The following is a 21,861-nucleotide window of genomic DNA, read 5'->3' on the forward strand; positions in this document are numbered from 1 at the left end:
ATGAATAAACCTACGGCGCGGATATAAAGGGTTAATAGTAATTATACTGGATCGGTATATAGGGGAACGCTCTTCTCTAGCACCCATTAACGTCAAGGCAAATGGAGTCCCTCTTCCCGCAGGACTCGATGTGCCGCCATATGGTGCTCCATCAGGTGATATATGGAGACATCATTCGAAGATCATTGGCCTCATCCCTTTGATGACAATTGAAGTCACTGTCCCTATAGTATGGAGAGCAAAGACTCCATGTGCTGCCATATGGTGCTCCGTCAGGTGCCATACAGAGACAGCATTTGAAGCTCAACAGGTGTCGTACAGATACTGTATGTTACTCAAAACTGCTCGGGGAAGGCGTCACCTCTGCTTTATGATGGCAAATGGAGTCAGTATTCCTGTAGTATGGAGCATAAAGACTAAATGTGCCGCCATATGGTGCTCTGTCAGGTGCCATACAGAAACCTAACTTGAAGTTCCTTGGCTAAGGCCTCACCCCTGCATTATAGGGGCCCACAGGTTTCCTTATTTCTGTAGTACAGAGCTGCAGGGACTCCATGTGCCGCCATATGCTGCTTCATCAGGTGCCGTACAGAGACGTAGCATAAAGTTTCTTCGTGAAGTCCTCATCCCTGCTATATGATGGCAAACGGAGCCACTATTCCCATAGTAAGAAGCAGAGGGACTCCATGTGCCGCCATATGGTGCTCCATCAAGTGCTGTGTAGAGAGCTCCTTGGTCTCATCCTTACGATGACATATAAATCACTATCCCTATAGTCTGGAGACTCCATGTGCCGCCATATGCTGCTCCCTCATACCGAGACGTAATGTGGTGCTCCTTGTGGAGGGTTTCATCCCTGCTTTATGACGGCAAATGGAGTCACTATTCCCATAATACGGAGCCTCGTGGATTCCTTATGCCGCCATGTGGTGCTCCGTCAGGGACGTAACGAAAAGCTCCTTGGCTAAGACTTCACCCCTGCATTATGGCGGCACACAGAGCTCCCTGTTTCTGTAATGTGGAGCTGCGGGGAGTCCATGTGCCGCCATATGCTGCTCCGTCAGCCGCCATATACAGACGTAACACGAAGCTCCTTTGGAAAGGCTTCATCCCTTCTCCCACAGTACGGCACCGCAGGGACTCCATGTGCCGCCAGATGGTGCTCTACACAAGTGTAATTGAAAGCTCATGGGTCCCAATGCAAAATCATGGGCCCCTAAACTAATGTGCATGTGTCATTTCCAACACTAGTCTCCTATTTTATGGAGGAGCAACCTTTTGGGCCCCCACAGTCTCCTGGGCCCCCTATAGTTACGCTGCTAATATGGAAGGAGGATGTGTTATTAATGACGCAACCCCTTTAAGAGGCTACTCCAATAGGACCCCCTTAAGTCACAGAACAGGGGGTCCCCGGCCTCTATTCCCCTGTCCCCCCATGGTACAGCGCTGACGGACCAACGGTAGTCGGATCCTCGCCGATCAAGTGGGCGGTAATTAATGCTTCCAGCCAGAATACCCCTTAATTTTTTTTTCAGGTAGAATGCAAAAAAAAAGTCCATGTACGTTTAAAGGATTCGCCTACTATTGAAAGAACTCTGCTTGCTGTAAGCGACTAGAAAACACTCTTGTTTACAGCCCAGATCATGTCCTGCACAGCTTGCTACACTGTGATATAGTTAGTAGGATGTGATCAGGACAGGTGTCATCTTCTGGGTGACGTGGGTGTTTTCATTCACTGACAGCAAGCCGAGGTCTTGGAAAATGTTGGAAAGTTGCCATGATATAACAGCTATCGGAGAGAAGTCGGTGTGCGCGGTGATAGCAGTGGTCAGCAGCACTCACCATGGGCTCGGCTCTCTCCGTGTGTACATCCAGCGGGCGCTGCAGGTCCCGAGCCAGCACCGTGCAGAACAACACTTTATAAATAAAGATTTGTTTGTTGTGATTTTTCGCACTCTCAACGGGGAGACGCTCTCTGGGGTTGCCTAGGAGACAGGGGCGTGGTTACACTGGGGAACAACACAAGCCCCTCCCTCCGAGCTGTCTGTCAAACTCCTGCACCCGAGAGAGCGGTTCCTGAGGCTGCGGGCGGTCATGAGGGAGTTGTAGTCATGTAATCCTAGGATGATGGGGGTTATGCGTGATATAGATTAGATAGATATGAGATAGATATGAGATAGATAGAGAGATAGATAGATAATAGATAGATAGGAGATAGATAGATAATAGATAGATAGATAGATAATAGATAGATAGATAGATAGATAGAGAGATAGATAGATATAAGATAGATAGATAGATAGATAATAGATAATAGATAGAGAGATAGATAGATAGATAGATAGATAATAGATAGATATGAGACAGATAGATAGATAGATAGATAGATAGATAGATAGATAATAGATAATAGATAGATAGATAGATAATAGATAATAGATAGATAGATATGAGACAGATAGATAGATAATAGATAGATAGATAGATAGATAGATAGATAGATAGATAGATAGATAGATAGGAGATAGATAGATATGAGACACAGATGTAGCAGAGTTAACAGTCACATTCCTAATGTGTTAACTAAATGGGGCTAATTTACTAAGGGACTTGTGACTGGTTTAGACGTTTCTGTCTTGACGGGCGACAATATGTAGTCACACCGCTGGTTTTGCGCCTTGTCCGCCAGTTGGGCATGACAGGGGTGGGGGAGACTCCAGCCTTGTTATCTAACAACTACGCCGGACAGGGCCACGGACTGCCACATATACGCACGCCTCGTCATAAGGCCACATGCACACGACCCTATGTGTTTTGCCATCCGTTATTTGGGGGCAGATCCATTGTAACAATGCCTAAAACGGACATGAATAGGACATGTTCTATTTTTTATTTTTTTTGCGGGGCCACGGAACGGACATACTGATGCGGACAGCACATGGTGACAAAAACGGAACGGATACGGAAACAAAATATGTTAGTATGCATGTAGCCTAAGGACTCAAATTGTGGATCTGCAAAACACGGAAGCCGACCGTGTGCCTTCCGCAATTTACGGAACAGGCGGCCCATTGTGGAAATGTCTATTCTTGTCCGTAAAAATCGGACAAGAATGGGACAGGTGATATATTTTTTGCGGGGCTATGTAACGGAGCAACGGATGCGGACAGCACACGGAGTGCTGTCCGCATCTTTTGCGGCCCCATGGAAGTGAATGGGTCCGCACACGAGCCGCAAAAACTGCGGCTCGAATGCGGACCTGAACTACGGTCGTGTGCATGAGGCCTTAATCAGACGGATCTTACAGCAGCGCAGTGGGGGAAACTAAGAACGGTGTAAAAAACTGGTCTTAGTAAATGTGCCCCAGTGTGATACCTCGCCGAGTGTCATGCACATGACCGTTGTCATCCGGTGCCGGTATTGCAGCCCGCAAACAGCGGATCCGCGATATACAGGCATCGGCCGTGTGCTCACCGCACCCGGCCGCGGATCCGAGGCATGGTTTCTGTCCGTGCCTCTGCTAAAACATAGAACATGTTCTTTCTTTCTTTTTTGCGGTGCGGACGGATCACGGACCAATTAAACCCTTTGCAGCCCCCGGCCTGACCTCCCAGCGCTGACGGGGTCACACAGCATTATATTGATTTATGATCCTATGTAACCCTTAGAGGTCTGGAAAGTATTAGATGACACTGACATAATGCTGTCCGTGTTATCCAATACATTCCAGAACTGTAAGGGTTACATAGCCTCATAAATCACTATAATGCTGTGTGACCCCGTCAGCGCTGGGAGGTCAGGCCGGGAGCTGCGCTGTGGCATTGTTCCGAGAAGCTTCTGCAATGTCACAGGATTTATTTCCATCCAGTGTTGCATTAATTCTTCACCAAGATCTTGCATTGATGATGGCAGAGTCTGACCGCTGCGCAAAGCCTTCTCCAGCACATCCCAAAGATTCTCAATGGGGTTAAGGTCTGGACTCTGTGGTGGCCAATCCATGTATGACAATGATGTCTCCTGCTCCCTGAACCGCTCTTTCACAATCTGAGCCCGATGAATCCTGGCATTGTCATCTTGGAATATGCCCGTGCCATCAGGGAAGAACACATCCATTGATGGAATAACCTGGTCCTTCAGTATGTTCAGGTAGTCGGCTGACCTCATTCTTGGAGCACATACTGTTGCTGAACCTAGACCTGACCAAGTGCAGCAACCCCAGATCATAGCACTGCCCCCACAGGCTGGTACAGGAGGCACTAGGCATGATGGGGGCATCACTTCATCTGCCTCTCTTCTTACCCTGATGCACCCATCACTCTGGAACAGGGTAAATCTGGACTCATCAGACCACACGACCTTCTTCCATTGCTCCAGAGTCCAATCTTTATGCTCCCAATTGAAGCCTTTTTTCTGGTTTGCCTCACTGATTAGTGGTTTTCTTACGGCTAGACAGCTGTTCAGTCCCAATCCCTTGAGTTCCCTTCGCATTGTGCGTGTGGAAATGCTCTTACTTTCACTATTAAACATAGCCCTGAGTTCTACTGTTCTTCGATTTGATTTCACCAAACGTTTAAGTGATCGCCGATCACCATCATTCAGGATTTTTTTCCCGCCACATTTCTTCCTCGAACACGATGGGTCCCCACTGTCCTTCCAGTTTTTAATAATGCGTTGGACAGTTCTTAACCCAATTTGAGTAGTTTCTGCAATCTCCTTAGATGTTTTCTCTGCTTGATGCATGCCAATGATTTGACCCTTCTCAAACAGACTATCATCTTTACCACGACCACGAGATGTGTCTTTCGACATGGTTGTTTAAGAAATGAGAAGCAACTCATTGCACCAGTCGGGGTTAAATAACTTATTGTCTTTGCCCTTGGAGCAGGGTGTGTTTGCGCTTGGAGCAGGGTGTCTTTGCCCTTGGAGAAGGGTGTCTTTGCCCTTGGAGCAGGGTGTCTTTGCCCTTGGAGAAGGGTGTCTTTGCCCTTGGAGAAGGGTGTCTTTGCCCTTGGAGCAGGGTGTCTTTGCCCTTGGAGCAGGGTGCTGCGGCATATACTGTCTGTCTGCTTTAGCAGATCTTCTCATGAGGTGTCCATGTCACTCACACACCGTGGCGTCCTCATCTGACCCTCAGTCAGATAACTCACTCCTTAGGAACTCCATCACTGTAGGCTGGTGGCTTTGAAGATATTGTGACCCGGATCAGCCCTGAGAGTCGTCTTCTAATATGGGGTCACTTCATATGAAGGGGTGGATTATCATGGGCAAACGGAAGTCTTTTGAGGTTTAGCTGTTGGGGAGATTTGATGAGATGCTCATTTGATTCTCGCGATTAGCGTATTCTATGTAGAGCGGAGGCCTACAGTGACATCATCAGGTAATGGACGTCATCACTGGGGGGTTGTGTAGGTCAGTGGGCGGCCCAAGATGCACATCAGTTATCTGCCCAGTGCCCTGTGTTTGAAAATTACAGGGGGCTACGGGAGCCAATGGCTCCCATCCCCGCTGTTCAGTCTCAGAGCGGCACAGGTAGCCACGGTTTCAGGCAGTAACCATGTCATCGCAACCGCCTGCATCGGGGAGGAAGCAACCTGGCCAATGGCCAGAAGAGGCTTGTGGCTTGCTTTGCAGAAGGCAGGAGTGAGGTTAGTATTTCGTGTTTTTGAGTTTTTTTATTCACTACTATGGGAGGCACTATAACAATTGAGTCACTTCAATTGGGCATTTCAAATACTGGGGGCTATAAAGGGGGCATTATTACTAAGGGCACTACCTGGGGGCATTATGAATACTAGGAGTATTACTGGAGGGGCATTATGAATATTAGGGACATTACTGAGGGCACTATAACAATTGGGGCACTACAAGGGGGCATTTTAAATATAGGGAGCTCTATAGCTAATGAGGGCAGTACATGGGGGGCATTATGAATACTAGGGGCATTACTAGAGGAACCTATTTTAACTAATGGTGCATATTCTAATTACTGGAGGTCCTACAGGGAGGCATTATAACTACTGGGGGCACCACAGGAGGGGCAGTGTAACTTCTGGGAGTGCTATAGAGGGTATTATTACTACTGTGGCCACTACAGAGGGGCATTATTACTACTGGGGGTGCTGTGGGGGCACTATTGTTAATGAACGCTCCCTGGGAGAGAATTACTATTGATGTGACTTATCAGGAGCACTATTACTATGAGGGGACTATCTGTATGGCACTATTGTTTCTGCAGGATAGTATTTGAGGACATTGGTGAGCACAGCGGGTAAAGTATTGGGGGTAATACAGCAGGATGACTATGTTGTGGCACCAGGAGGGGGAAGATGATGCAAAAGTGAGAAATCTAAGATGTCTGTGTGGTAAACTCTGCAGAGACGTGGCTGAAAGGTGTCATGATGGTGGTCTGCTTCCAATGGAGAAGATGAGGAAAGAGAACATCTACATCACAGGAGACATCACTGGATGTGAGGTATGTGGTGATGTATCTTAGCTCTGAATGTAATGTCCATCTAAATATGTCTTTAGCACTAGGGGTAAACTGTGCAGTACATTGTTTTTATTTGTGGGACCCAAGCTATTGGAACAGCCCCTGGTGTAGGTTTCTAGTCTTCTGTCTAGGTCTCATGTTACAGTCTTGGGGGTCTTTTGCCGCCATCATGGATTTCATGTCTTTATTTCCCTTATTTCTTTTATGGACAGTCAGTTTCCCAATATCAAGGAGGAAAGAAACCCTCTGAGAGGACAATGGGGGAGCCAGAAGTAGTCAATTCCTTCCTCTCCTAATCCTACTTCCAAGATCCTTGGGCCCTGGCTGTAGTGGAGCAGAACAACCTTTGGCCCACAGTCCAGTGCCTACTGCCAATATGAGATGGTGGACGATAAGGATTAATAAGCAGCATCTTCTCTCTTTATTACTGGCCACGTTTCATGTTGTCAGCACAGTTTCGGTCATTCTGGTCATTACATTACATTCCAGTGGCATAGTGTTCACCGCACAGGAAAAATATTTTGATATTTTAAAAGATCGACATTATTTTTTATTGTTTTTTTTATTTGGAAAAGGAGGTGATATCCTCGGTGAAAGTCCTCGGTGGACAGCCATGTAAGATCTCTCCAGAGATGTTGGATTGAAAGACATTCACAGAGTTTTCCCTAAGCCTCTCCTGTGTTGTCTTGGCTGTGTATTTAGGGTCATCGTCTTGTCCTTTGGCCCAGTCTGGATCAGGTTCTCGCCATCTCCATCTTGTCCACCATTTCATCACATCTTGCAGATCACAGACCCGTTGAATTCAATGCTGGTATCCATGTTTTCTGGATATGTGGTTTGCGTTCATATTTCTGATGTTTTTTTAAGCATATAGACATGTAACATGAAGATATGCCATCAATGTCAGATAGGTGTGGGTCCCACTTTTGGGATCCTTTCCTAATTCCAGAAGGTGGCCCCCAAATAGAAGGAGAGCACCCTCCATTCTGGAGGTAGGAGGGGGTCCCACCTCTGGGACAAGCACCTATCTGACATTGATGGCTAATGGAAGAAGTATGGAACAACCAGGACTCTTCCTAGAGCTGGCCCCCAAACTAAGTAATCGGGGGAGAAGGGCCTTAGTAAGAGAGGTGACCAAGAACCCAATGGTCATTCTGACTGAGCTCCAAAGATCCTGTGTGCAGATGGCAGAAACTTCCAGAAGGACAACCATCACTGCAGCCTCCACCAATCTGGGCTTTATGGCGCAGTTGCCAGAAAGAAGCTTCTCCTCAGGAAAAGACACATGAAAGCACCTAAAGGATCTCAGACTGTGAGGAACAAGATTCTCTGCTCTGATGAAACCAGCGTCATGTCTGGAAGATAGAGAGGCGTGGTGGTGGCAGCATCATGGGGGGAAGGGGCAGGGAGACCGGTCAGGGTTGAGGGAAAGCTGAATAGAGCAAAATACAAAATCTCATCCACAGGCTGTGAAAAATTTCTGAAACAAAACCTGTAGATAACTTGACCCGCGCTGCAGATTTTCGTTTTTTCGGAATTTGCAGGTTTTGCTGGCCCAGTGCTTTTGCCCATATTCTAAGGGCCCTATTATAACGCCCGATGTAAGGGCAGTGCAAGCGCCGATGGATGATATAACACATCCAACGGCGCTCATGTGCATCAGCATGATTACACAGGCCGATGCAAACTGAATGCGGGAGGAATGATCGCTACTGCACTTGTTCCTCCCTCATCCTGTTATGTCTTACGCTTGCTCATTCATCGGCTGATCGCCTGCTCTATCATAAGGGCCATTCGGGAACAAGTGTTTGTATGGACTTTTTTTTCCCAATAATTGGCCCAAAAATCATGCAGTCTAATAGGACCTTAAGGGGTTAAGAACAGATTGGTTTGCAATGAAATTACTGGTTGGAGCAATCTGTGTAGGTGTCATCTGTAATCCAGACACATCAGTAAAAAAAAAATGTAATTTAGAAAAATATTACAATATTTTTGATTATTTTCGCAATCGCGTTAAACGCTTGCCTCATCGGATTTATCAATGTTTTCAGATAATGACTTGAAGCCTGGACGCAGCGCGTTTCCAGACAGATGTATAATTATGTGATTTCATCGGGGCCCTGGAACATATGGTCACAGCAGAAGACAGAAATGAGGGCGTTACACTGGCTTATTTTATTTGCACTGTAAAGGGGTGCAAAAAGTGTAGAAATCGAATAAAATATTCCGGCCTCCGTGGAGTGCAGCAGAGAACTTGCTTTCTTGAATGCTGATCCTTATTTTCACTGATTACTTATTCCTTAACTTTTTTTTCCTCTGCTCAGTGTCTTATAGGGATTGATTAGAAAACAGATTTTGCCCTTGAAATATCACAGCTCCAATTCAAGGCATAGAAAATATTAAATCTATTGAGTTCAATGTATAATCAGTATGCAGGAAGCTCCTCATCTCCCTCTAGTGGTGGCTGTAGACTGGCAGAATTTAACAGTTTGTTACTAACCTGTCCCGGTTCCAGTGCTGAGCGAGACCTTGCTCCCCTCAACTCAACATACAGTGACAATGACATCCCTACTTATTTAAGTCACGCTGGCACCTAACTATTGTTAGACCTGCTTACTGCTACCGCTGCATCCACTTTGCTACGGTTAACTTACTGTTCATCTGCACTACACCTTCATCAAGTTCTTCAGCTCTGCTACACCCCCCAAACCTCAACATCTTCAGGCTGCTACACTACCAACTCTGCAGCATCTTCACCTCTCTCCATCACTGACTTTGCAACATCTTCATCTCTGTTAGGCCTCATGCACACGACCGTTGTTGTGTTCCGTGTCCGTTGTTCCGTTTTCTGTGATTTTCTGCAGACCCATTGACTTTCAATGGGTCCGTTGAAAACTCGGATAATGCACCGTTTGTCATCCACATCCGTGTTTCCAGTCCGTCAAAAAAATATGACCTGTCAATGGGTCCGTGAAAAAACACGGAGGCACACAAGATTGTCATCCACGTCCGCGTCTGTTTTTTTCCTATCATTTGCAAGGCAAACTTGACTTAGATTTTTTTTTCACTTTTCATGTCTGGTGATCCTCCAAAAATCAAGGAAGACACACGGAAACGGATCACGGAACAACGGAACAGCTTTTTGCGGACCGCAAAAAAATACTGTCGTGTGCATGAGGCCTAACACTAACAACTTTTCAACATCTTCAACACCAACACTACATCATCTCCAACTCCGCTACTTAATCAACTTTTTTTATATCCTCTGTTCTGTTACGTCACCAGTAGACTACTTCTTCATTTCTGCATCATCACCAGCCCTGCTACACCTGCGGTTCTGTTAAATCACCAGCTCTGCTACATCTCTGGTTCTGCAACGTCACCAGCTCCACTACATCTCTAGTTCTGCTTCATCCCCGGCTCTGTTGCATCTCTTCTTTGACCCTATCACACCAGCGCCACATGTCGATGTTGCATAAGACCTACTCATCTAGACCAGAGTCTTAGCAGATCTAACCAGGAGAGAACAGAACACCATTCAACTACTATGTTTATGCAGGGGTGGAGATATTTTGGCCCATCGGTGGTCTGGATCAAAGAGGGATCTGGTCTGGTGTCTGTATAGATGGGGGTTTGGTCTGGTATCTGGGTAGATGGAGAGGTCTAGTCCAGGGTGTACATAGATGGGGGGATTTGGTTTAGGGTCTATATAGATGGGTGGATCTGGTCTAAGGTCTGAATACTGTAGATCTGGGGTCTGTATAGATGAGGGTTTGGTCTGGTGTCTGGGTAGATGGAGAGGACTGGTCTGGGGTCTATATAGATGGGTGGATCTGGTTTAAGGTCTGAATACTGTAGATCTAGGGTCTGTGTAGATGGGGGTTTGGTCTGGTGTCTGGGTAGATGGAGAGGACTGGTCTGGGGTCTATATAGATGGGGGGATCTGGTCTAAGGTCTGAATACTGTAGATCTGGGGTCTCTGTAGATGGGGGTTTGGTCTGGTGTCTGGGTAGATGGAGAGGACTGGTCTGGGGTCTATATAGATGGGGGGATCTGGTCTAAGGTCTGAAAACTGTAGATCTGGGGTCTGTATAGATGGGGGTTTGGTCTGGTGTCTGGGTAGATGGAGAGGACTGGTCTGGGGTCTATATAGATGGGGGGATCTGGTCTAAGGTCTGAATACTGTAGATCTGGGGTCTGTATAGATGGGGGTTTGGTCTGGGTAGATGGAGAGGACTGGTCTGGGGTCTATATAGATGGGGGGGATCTGGTCTAAGGTCTGAATACTGTAGATCTGGGGTCTGTATAGATGGGGGTTTGGTCTGGTGTCTGGGTAGATGGAGAGGACTGGTCTGGGGTCTATATAGATGGGGGGATCTGGTCTAAGATCTGAATACTGTAGATCTGGGGTCTGTATAAAAGGCTAGGGTCTGAATAAAGGGGATTGATGTGTGTGGCATGTACTGATTTTGGGGACTGCTGAAGAGGGTCATATGTACTATTTGTGATTCAACTACTGTAGGTGGGGGGCATGTCCGATATAAATGGGCGAGATAAAAGGAGAATTGTGGTGCCCCTTTCAGAAGCTCCCTGATGTCCCAAACTTGGCGGCATGGTTATGCTAAGTTCATGGCATTGCGGAGGAGGAGCAAGTCACAGGAACTCTCTCTCTGGTCGTCTTTTTTTCCCCTGTGTCATGCTCCGCCCCTTCAGGTCCTGCACTAGGCATAACACATTGACGAGCTTTCATATTTCCCACTTTACACAAAACATCCTTGCTTGTTACCAGGGTCATGTGACAATAAACTGTTCACAGAGTGTCCCACTGCTCCTGCATAATCGACGTGTCCAAAAAAGGATTTATCCCATACAGTGAACACCATTATGGTAAAACGAAATGCCCAAATTGCCGTTTTTTTGTCGCCTTAGCCCCTGACAGAACTGCATAAAAAGAGCCTTAAAAAATCATACCAAAATTGTACCATTAAAATCTAGAACTCACCCTGCAAGAACAAGCTCTGTAAATGGAAATAAAAAAGTTATGGGTGTCAGAAAATGACGATGCAAAATAAAAAATAAAAAACATTTTTCCAAAGTTTTTTTTTTTTTTTTTTTTTAAGAAGTAAAACATAATAAAAGGCATATAAATTTGGTGTCACTGTACTGACCCACAGAATAAGGTCTCTTTCACACGGGCGTCGCGTGTGAGGGCCGGACAAGATGCGGGTGTGTTGCGGGAAAATGCGCGATTTTTCCACGCGAGTGCAAAGCGTTTTAATGCGTTTTGCACGCGCATGAGAAAAATCGGCATGTTTGGTACCCAGACCCGAACCCGGACTCCTTCACAGAAGTTTGGATTTGGGATCAGTGTTGTGTAGATTTTAATATTTTCCCGGCCCGTATACTGAACGCAAAAAAAAACGTTTGTATGAACGAGCCCACATCGCACCAGAGCCGAATGTATCCAAATGGATTTGGAAAGAAGGGATTAGATGTTCTTCAGGTGCCTCAGAAATCTGCGTCCTCTGAAGATTCCCCCATCCGCACGATGTATCATATGGTGCTAATAATACATGCCAGCCCCTGGAACGTCTCAGCCGCGGCATCCAAGCTGCTTTTAATGACATTTTAATGCCTCCTTTCTTTCGGAGCGGTGGCAATGAGCAGGATCCGGAGACATGTGTGTGCGACAATCCGCGGGACATCTGATCCGCGCAAGGAAAGCAGCAGGAAAGCAATCTATCACGCCGCAAGCCCACCCAACCCCGCCTGCCCGCCCCAATTTACTCATTTCCACACAAGCCGTTACTAACAATGTGAAGACTAGCGAGGTGACGGAAGCCTCTTCCGGGCAGCCATTTGTCAGTGTCACAAACATCATTTATCTGTGCCGTGTGTTCAGAGCGTTACGGTTACTGATGACGGATCTGGCCGCCGGCTACCAAAAGGGGAAAAAAATAAATTGTACGATGATGTCACCCACAAAGCATTGTCATGTTTCAGGATTCCGTCGTTTTCCTGTTTTAGCTCTCAGGAGCCATGACGTCACAGCTCTCTGATGCCCCTGCTGGTGTAATGTGCGTATAGCGCATTGTGGCGGATGTAATTGATGCATCATTTTTGATGTAGAAATAACTTCACCTCCCACAATGCACCATGTCTGTTTTTGACAATCCCTTTTTTGTTAGAAGAGTCGCCTCATTATACGATGAGCTCAGGGTATCCCGCTGTAAGGACCACCAGCAATCAGCTGCACTCTATGGTTGTATTCAATTACCCTGCAGCGCCACCACAGGGCAAATTAAGCATTAAGCAATTTACATTTAGAGGGCTTTTTCCGAGATTAATTTTTCTACTGATGACCTATCCTCCTGTGAGCGCCGCGGCCTTCCCGCTGCTTTCCTAGGCCTGTGACATCGCGTTCATCGGTCGCATGGCCTAGGAGCGGCTCAGCCCCATTGAATGGAATGGGGCTGAGCTGCAATACCGAGCACAGCCACTATCCAATGGACAGCGCTGCGCTTGCTGAGCTGAGAGAAAGCCGTGGCGCTCACAGGAGTGCCGCTGCCTTCTCAAACAGCTGATCGTCGGGGGTCCCGTGTGTCGGACCCCCACCGATCAGCTACTGATGACCTATCCTGAGAATAGGTCATCAGTATTAAAATGTCGGAAAACCCTTTGGCTCCAAGGTGCACAAGGGGAGTGTGGAGTGGGCTCACGAGCTGTTATTGTACTGTAATACAGCTGACCCCCACCCACAATAACCAGAAATAACGCCGATCCTGGTCATTTAACCCATCAGATGCCATTGTCATAGCAACTTAGAGGTTAGTCAGGGGGTGGGGCCCCCTCCTGACCTCTCATAGGCACCCACGTGGTGAAATTACAGGGTGCCAATTGGTTGCTATGACAGCCTGGGGCACTGTGAAGGCACCCAGGCCTGCCATAGCAAACTGACTATTAATCCCTGCCTGCACCAGTACGGAGAATACCCACAGACTGTTATAGTATACTAGTGCAGTCTATGCTATTAGCAATGAGAGGCATGTTCAAGTTCCCTAGGGGGACAAAAAAAAGTTAAAAAAATATATATATATACGGTATATATATAGATATGTAGAGAGGGGAATAAAAAAAATCGAAACACCCTCTTTCCCAATTTACATATAAAAATAAACAATAATTGACATCGCCACGCCCGAAAATTATAATAAAAGAATATTTATCCTAAGTGAGGAATGCCATATTGGGGGAAAAAAACAACAAATCAAAATGGCCCAATCATCATGTTTTTGGTCACGTTGTCCCCTGAAAAAATGTCATAAAAAGTGATCGAAAAGTGGCCTGTTCCCCAAAATGGTACCGAGCTCGCCGTGCAAAAAAACAAAAAACAACCCCTTCTACAGCTCTGTAGACGGAAATATAAAAACGTTATGGGGGGGGGGGGGGGGGGGGGTTGGGTCATAATGTGGCGATGCACACAAAAATTTGATTTTTAAATTAAAGTGGAATATAAAACAAAAAATCATAATTTTGCCTGCAATTGTAATGACCACTAGAATAAAGTAATTAGGTCATTTTTAGCATGAAGTGTACGTCATAAAAACAAAAACACCCAAAAAGGCGTAATTGCATTATTATTTTTTTTCAATTTTTTTTCCCATATGGAATTTTTGTCCCATTTTTCAAAATAAGAGATGGTAAATTCTATGATGCCATTGAAAACCCATCTTGCCTCGCAAAAAAAAATAAAAAATCACCCCCCCCCCCCCCCCGCCAATTAGCTAGTGATGGCCTATCCTGGGGATAAACCATCACTTAGTAAAGGCTGGACAACCCCTTTAAAAGTGAATTTCCTGGTGACAGACTCCCTCTAAAGGGGATGGATGATAAGTGTCTGATTGGTGGGGATCCTACTGCTGGGACCCTCAATGATGACGAGAATGGGAGTCCTGCGTCCCATCATATGGAGCAGCGGCTATGCTGGTAGTAGTAGTACTCACAGTTCTCCCCTCTGGAGCTCCCTGGGGTCGTGCAGTGACTAGAGGACGCACCCTTGCTTTGGGGCTCTTGCCTGGTGGTAGTTGGGGTGCTCTTCATGGTAGATGTTTGGCTGGGAGCAAGGCAGGGGTGTGGATGATGGCGGCAATAATCAAGCCATTGGTTACAACAACAAAAAATCTCTTTACTGAGTTGATGATGAGGGTAGTAGTACAAATAGCAGCAAAGACACAGTTTAGGGGATTTCCACAGAGCAGCAGTTTCCAAAATGGCTGTGTATAGGCAAAACCAGCGATCGAAGTTGTTCTCTTTCTTATCATTTTAAAATAGGTTCTTATTAACTCCGTCTGCAGTTCCCGGGCTGAAGGGCGCAGGTTAGGATAATGGTGGCCAACCCATATCAAAATGTGGTAGGTGCTGAGCAGTAAGTTCTCTTGCCATAAACAGTCTGTACCTTACTATCGTTATCCCGCACGGTCTTAATGGTGACCTTCTCAAGATGTCCTCCTTTCCTCAAGAGTTCTCTGGTGTAGAAGTTGTTCTTTAGCACTTGAAGTCTCAGAGATGGCCGTTTCTTGAACTTGAGACCTAGCACATTTAGGTCTTGTCAGTAGCTGCACTAGACTATAACTTTACTAACTAACCAGGAGGCAGACCTAGGTCCAACACCTAGCAACCTTACTGGTAAAGAAACGTTAGCCAGTTAATTGCTAACACATTGCTGACTCAATACAAGAAAAACAAGTGTTTTGAACCGTAAATCACAACATTGCACTACATATCTGTAAGTTAAGTGCGGTAACTAATTAACCCTTTTCAGTGCCCCACTGGAATATAGTACTGCACAAGTGCACTGCTGCACCATTCACCTCTATGGGGCCAAAGAGAAGCCAAATACAGGGCTTGACTTTCTCCGTCAGTCTAAGGCAGGCATGCTCAACTTGCGGCCCTCCAGCTGTTGCAAAACTACAACTCCCATCATTCCCAGACAGCCTACAGCTATCAGCCTACAGAAGGGCATGGTGGGAGTTGTAGTTTTACAACAGCTGGAGGGCCGCAGGTTGAGCATCCCTGGTCTAAGGCCTCATGCACACGAACGTTTTTTTTTCACGGTCCGCAAAAACAGGGTCCGTAGGTCCGTGATCCGTGACCGTTTTTTCGTCCGTGGGTCTTCCTTGATTTTTGGCGGATCCACGGACATGAAAAAAAAGTCATTTTGGTGTCCGCCTGGCCGTGCGGAGCCAAACGGATCCGTCCTGAATTACAATGCAAGTCAATGGGGACGGATCCGTTTGACGTTGACACAATATGGTGCCATTTCAAACGGATCCGTCCCCATTGACTTTCAATGTAAAGTCCGGAGTCCCTTTTATACCATCAGATCGGAGTTTTCTCCAATCCGATGGTATATTTTAACTTGAAGCGTCCCCATCACCATGGGAACGCCTCTATGTTAGAATATACTGTCGGATATGAGTTAGATCGTGAAACCTCATTTCCGACAGTATATTCTAACACAGAGGCGTTCCCATGGTGATGGGGACGCTTCTAGTTAGAATATACTACAAACTGTGTACATGACTGCCCCCTGCTGCCTAGCAGCATCCGATCTCTTACAGGGGGCCGTGATAAGCACAATTAACCCCTCAGGTGCCGCACCTGAAGGGGTTAATTGTACTATCATATCCCCCTGTAAGAGATCAGGGCTGCCAGGCAGCAGGGGGCAGACCCCCCCCCCCCTCCCCAGTTTGAATATCATTGGTGGCCAGTGCGGCCCCCCCCCCCCCTTCCTCCATTGTAATAAATCGTTGGTGGCACAGTGTGCGCCCCCCCCTTCCTCCCTCTATTGTAATAATTCGTTGGTGGCACAGTGTGCCCCCCCCCCGCCTCCCCCCCCCTTCCTCCCTCTATTGTAATAATTCGTTGGTGGCACAGTGTGCGCCCCCCCCCCCCCCCCCTTCCTCCCTCTATTGTAATAAATCGTTGGTGGCAATCATTGGCCCCCCTCCCTCTATAGCATTTTCAACATTGGTGGCCAGTGTGCGGCCACCCATCTTGCGCCCCCCCCCCCCCCCCCGATCATTGGTGGCAGCGGGTTACTAGCAATAGTACAAGATTCATACTTACCTGGGAGCTGTGATGTTCGTGTCCGGCCGGGAGCTCCTCCTACTGGTAAGTGACGGTTCATTTAGCAATGCGCCGCACAGACCTGTCACTGTCACTTACCAGTAGGTGGAGCTCCCGGCCGGACACGAACATCGCAGCAGCAGGTAAGTATTAATCTTCTACTATTGTACTATTGCTAAGTAACCATGGCAACGAGGACTGTAGTAGCGTCCTGGTTGCCATGGTTACCGATCGGAGCCCCAGCGAATAAACTGGGACTCCGATCGGAACTCCGCTGCCACCAATGATGATGGGGGGGAGGGGGGGGGGAGATGGGAGGCTGCACACTGGCCACCAACGTTGTTAATGCTATAGAGGGGGGGGGGGCAATGGGGGGCGCACACTGTGCCACCAACGATTTATTACAATAGAGGGAGGAAGGGGGGGGGGGGCGCACACTGTGCCACCAACGAATTATTACAATAGAGGGAGGGGGGGGGGCCGCACTGGCCACCAATGATATTCAAACTGGGGAGGGGGGGGAGGGTCTGCCCCCTGCTGCCTGGCAGCCCTGATCTCTTACAGGGGGATATGATAGTACAATTAACCCTTTCAGGTGCCGCACCTGAAGGGGTTAATTGTGCTGATCACGGCCCCCTGTAAGAGATCGGGTGCTGCCAGGCAGCAGGGGGCAGTCTTGTACACAGTTTGTAGTGTATTCTAACTAGAAGCGTCCCCATCACCATGGGAACGCTTCTGTGTTAGAATATACTGTCGGTTCTGAGTTTTCACGAAGTGAAAACTCAGCTTTGAAAAAGCTTTTATGCAGACGGATCTTCGGATCCGTCTGTATAAAAACTAAACTACGGCCACGGATCACGGACACGGATGCCAATCTTGTGTGCATCCGTGTTCTTTCACGGACCCATTGACTTGAATGGGTCCGTGAACCGTTGGCCGTGAAAAAAATAGGACAGGTCATATTTTTTTCACGGCCAGGAAACACGGATCACGGATGCGGCTGCAAAACGGTGCATTTTCCGATTTTTCCACGGACCCATTGTTGTGGAAATTTTATTATGCGGACATTTTACTTTAGGATGTGTGTGTGTTTTTATAGTTTGTCATCTGTCTCCCTGTGTCTTGGAGAAATGTCTGCTTTTAAGACATGCATATCTGCCTTGTCGGTATACTAGTACCGTATACTGACAATAGCTGTAGCAATGTCTCGCAGATAATTTCAAACCTATGGGAACCAGTAGAATGATCTTTATTAGACACTGATCACCTTTGAGCAGTGTTGAATGCTGACAGGGATGGGGCGTGTGCATTGTCCTAGCCACATTGATTGCCCCGCCCTGTCCTTTGACATCTCTTCCTGCATGTTATCACTTCCTGTATCCTTGTCTTGGGCCAGCCCCTTTTATACCTTTTGTTAGTAAATAAAGGTGAGGAGACTGAGAAGGGCGGGAGGAGTCTCTTAGAATCTTCAACCAAGATGGTAACAGATGTGTGGCTCTCTGACTGGGGCTGAGGGGGGAGACTTACCTTTTTCCTTACACAAACTTTGATGCGAGCTAATTACAACTATTAATATTTACCACAACACCATTGAAAGTCAATGGGTCCGCGAAAAAAAACGGAAAACGGCACAACGGCCACGGGTGCACACAACGGTCGTGTGCATGAGGCCTAATAGAGATAAATGGAGAGGTGCTGCACATGCTCCGTTCTTGTGATCAGTGGGGGTCACTCCGGTCATCACATGATTCATCACATGATCTTTTACCATGGTGATGGATCATGTGATGACCGGAGTAACGTCCCCAAAGGTCCTTTACCTGTAATTAATGCTCACCACAGGTCCTGTTCAGCAAAGGAGACAGAAGGAGATGCCGGGCTACACGATCAAGTGGACTAAGGTGAGTTAAATTATTTTTTATTTTTTTTTAACCCCTCCAGCGCTAGTTTCGTATGCAGTCTGTATTCAGAATGCTATTATTTTCCCTTATAACTATGTTATAAGGGGAAATAATACAATCTACAGAACACCGATCCCAAGCCCGAACTTCTGTGAAGAAGTTCGGGTTTGGGTACCAAACATGCAGGATTTTTCTCACGCGAGTGCAAAACGCATTACAATGTTTTGCACTCGCGCGGAAAAATCGCGGGTGTTCCCACAACGCACCCGCATATTTTCCCGCAACGCCCGTGTGAAAGAGGCCTAAGGGTGTATAACTACTGTGTGGGAGCACTAAGGGGGTATAACTACTGTGGGGGCACTAAGAGGCATTTTACTGTGTGGGGGCACTAAGGGGTATAACTTCTGTGTGGGAGCACTAAGGAGGCATAACTACTGTCTGGGGGCACTAAGGGACATTTTACTGTGTGGGGCCCACCAAGGACGCATAACTACTGTGTGGGAGCAGTAAAGGGGCATTCTACTGTGTGGGAGCACTAAGGGGTATATCTACTATGTGGGGGCACTAAGAGACATTCTACTGTGTGGGGGCACTAAGGGGGCATAACTACTGAGTGGTTGGGGGTTTCTATGCCGAGTGTGAGTGGTCTTAACTAGCCACTGGAGGGGGGGTTGTGGGGAAGTTTCTAGGAGAGCCCCCCGTTCAAAAAATTGCTATGAGGCCGTGCCATTTCTAGTTATGCACCTGCTTGGAACACAACCCCTTTAACTGAATTACTGGTCTTGTCACCAAGACATAAAAGAGCAGAAAGTGACACAAATATATTCAATAGAACATAACTCAAAAAGTAACATAACGTATACTCAAAAATAATACTAACTTTCACTGCCTATAATACCCGTTAGCTCGGCCCGGGATGCCGATTGCTCAGTAGTCTGCCTCGTCTTGCCAAGCAGTGAACGTGGTTGAGCAGAGGAATATTCATTACTGTGCCGCTAATTACCCATACACTTGGGCTGATCACAGCTTGAGATTAAAAGGGGAACTTCACAGAATGCCGTTCTCCTAATGGTAATATTAGAGCGCCGGGGTCTCAGGGTGGCTCCCACCGATGAGCCGAGCAGATGCTGCACATTACATCTCTGAGTGGAAGCATAAATTGCAAAGATGTGCCAAATTCTTCCATCTTGGCCATTCTGCTGTGATATCATCCTGAAATAAATCCCCGAACTGAAAGGTTTATAGAAAGGAGTAGAAAACAAAGGAAAATTTCACCAGTAATTATGTCAAGAAAAATATAAGCAGAGTCAGTGCCAAGGGGCACTGGTGCACAGAAAACACACAGGGACTCACTAGGAAGAACCCGAATCCTTAGAGAAAATGAATATTTTTGCAACCATTTTTATTGCTCACTTACCGGTACATCTTAAATAAAAATTAGCAAATTGGCTTGTTTAAAAATCTCCTACCGTTTTGCGTATGCAGCCCCTATGCAGACCTGTGCGTCTCTTATAGGCTGCAAGTAAACCCTGTGTAGTCTGATCCTATGGCGATTCTCTCCTTTTACTATCTGTAGGTTATCAAGAAGAGGGGGCAGAGGAGAAACACGTGACTACAGGATCAGACTACACAAAGGGTTTGTTTGTAGTCTGTAACCGTGGAGACAGATAGGTCTGCATAGAAGATGTATACTGCTATAATACCTAGTTCATCCAAATCTTTTCCAGATGTGATTAAACTGAACCGTTGTGACATTCTGTCATATCGTAGAGGGAGACCATGTGGATGCTGTGGGGCCCTTGGAGAAATCCCTTACTTTATGGAGTGGCAGGAATTCAGTGAGTGTGATAAAATAGAAAGGAGATGGGGGGCAACATTCCCATTTTAATCACTGTCACCTTCGCTTCTATATACACCCCTCATTGACTGCCAGGGTCATGCAGCATGTAAATGGAGTTAACGCAACCTCATCCACATGCAATGGGGGAGATTCAGCCCATTAAATGACAATGTGTCTAATCCTGGTGTGGATCTGCTGCACATCCTCAGCAGAAATCTGCACTGTTGCACATCCTCAGCAGTTTTCTGCTGCGGATCGTGTAGTAAAATACAGGCAATTCTGAGATGTCTGAACATATACTTACTTGTTCCTTACGTTTTTTGCACCAAAATCCGTGTCAAATTTTTGTGGACTTGAAGATTCAAAATTAGTTGGATATCTCAAAACCTGAGGATCTCAAAAACACAAATCCATTCAACATCCAGTCCTCTGCAAAAATACTGTAGATCAGTCACATGGAATGTAAAATTGAGTTCTTACCATGAAGAACAAATAGGTCACTGAAAGGGGCCGGGGGCCAAAAATAATTCTAGTATGATGGCCACCAAGACGAAAAATGCATCATTTGTAAACCCCGGCCAGCAGAAGAATCCATGGAGGAAGGCGATGTGATGGGAGACAGGAGAATGATTGGATGTGACAAGGTGGTTGCAATCCTCTCAGGAATTCGTAAGGTTTCCTGATAAGATCGGACATGACAGCTGAAAGGCACTATGACATTAATGCACTGTGTTCCCGAGCTCCAGCATGGTCCTCATGGTTGTTTGGTGTCCTATGACATACACAATCTATGTCCATGTAGGTTATGCAGATGTCTGTGTCTAATTTCATATACTTTTTATACTATTGTCATATGTAATTTTTTTCTTTTAGATTGAATAAAGTTGCAGCAGTTTCCTTCCAATTTTCAATTCGGGCCCTGATGCCTGAGGGTTCCCAGAAGATCTATGCCACATAAGGTGACGCTGTCCTATAGGACCCTGTTCAGATCCACCTTCTTGTCTGTACGTAGCAGTATGATATTAATTAGTGCCACAGTGCCCTGAGAGTCAGCCACAGCACCACCACTCAACCATAGTAACCTAAGGTCAGCAACAGTAATCCCATAGTCAACCACAGTAATCCAAAGTCAGTCACTGTACCTTCTGAATCAGTCAGCCCCACTATCTGTATTAGGCAGAGTGCCAGCAGGGTCACCCAGAGCACATTCAAGGGTCAAGCACAGTACCATCAAAGCAAGCCATAGTACCCTCCAAAGTCAGGCACAGCACCCCCATAGTTAGCCCCAATACTTCCTGTGTCGATCAGAGTACCATCAGGGTCAGCCACAGTACCATCAATGTCAGCCACGGTACCCTCCATAGTCAGGCACAGCACCCCCATAGTTAGCCCCACTACCTGTATTAGGCAGAGGGCCAGCAGGTGTGAGATTGTGCTATTTCTGCATAATGTATGTACTTAAACTGTCATTTGGCATTCCATGCACTAGAGGCCACTGTTTT

General features: G+C 46.7%; 1 protein-coding gene across 1 annotated transcript in view; it reads right to left on the reverse strand.

The window, feature by feature from the left end:
* DNAH14 (dynein axonemal heavy chain 14) overlaps positions 1 to 14,781 on the reverse strand; it is a 188,592-nt gene extending 173,811 nt beyond the window's left edge. Inside the window, exons 1-2 of the mRNA XM_040430564.1 lie at positions 14,490 to 14,781; positions 6,634 to 6,636 (exon numbers count right to left, since the gene is read on the reverse strand). The gene's annotated coding sequence lies outside the window, so the exon portion shown is untranslated. The remainder of the gene's footprint in view (positions 1 to 6,633; positions 6,637 to 14,489) is intronic.
* Between the last annotated feature and the right edge of the window lie 7,080 nt (positions 14,782 to 21,861).

This window comes from Bufo bufo, chromosome 4 (assembly GCF_905171765.1).
Source record: "Bufo bufo chromosome 4, aBufBuf1.1, whole genome shotgun sequence".
Lineage (NCBI taxonomy): Eukaryota > Metazoa > Chordata > Amphibia > Anura > Bufonidae > Bufo > Bufo bufo.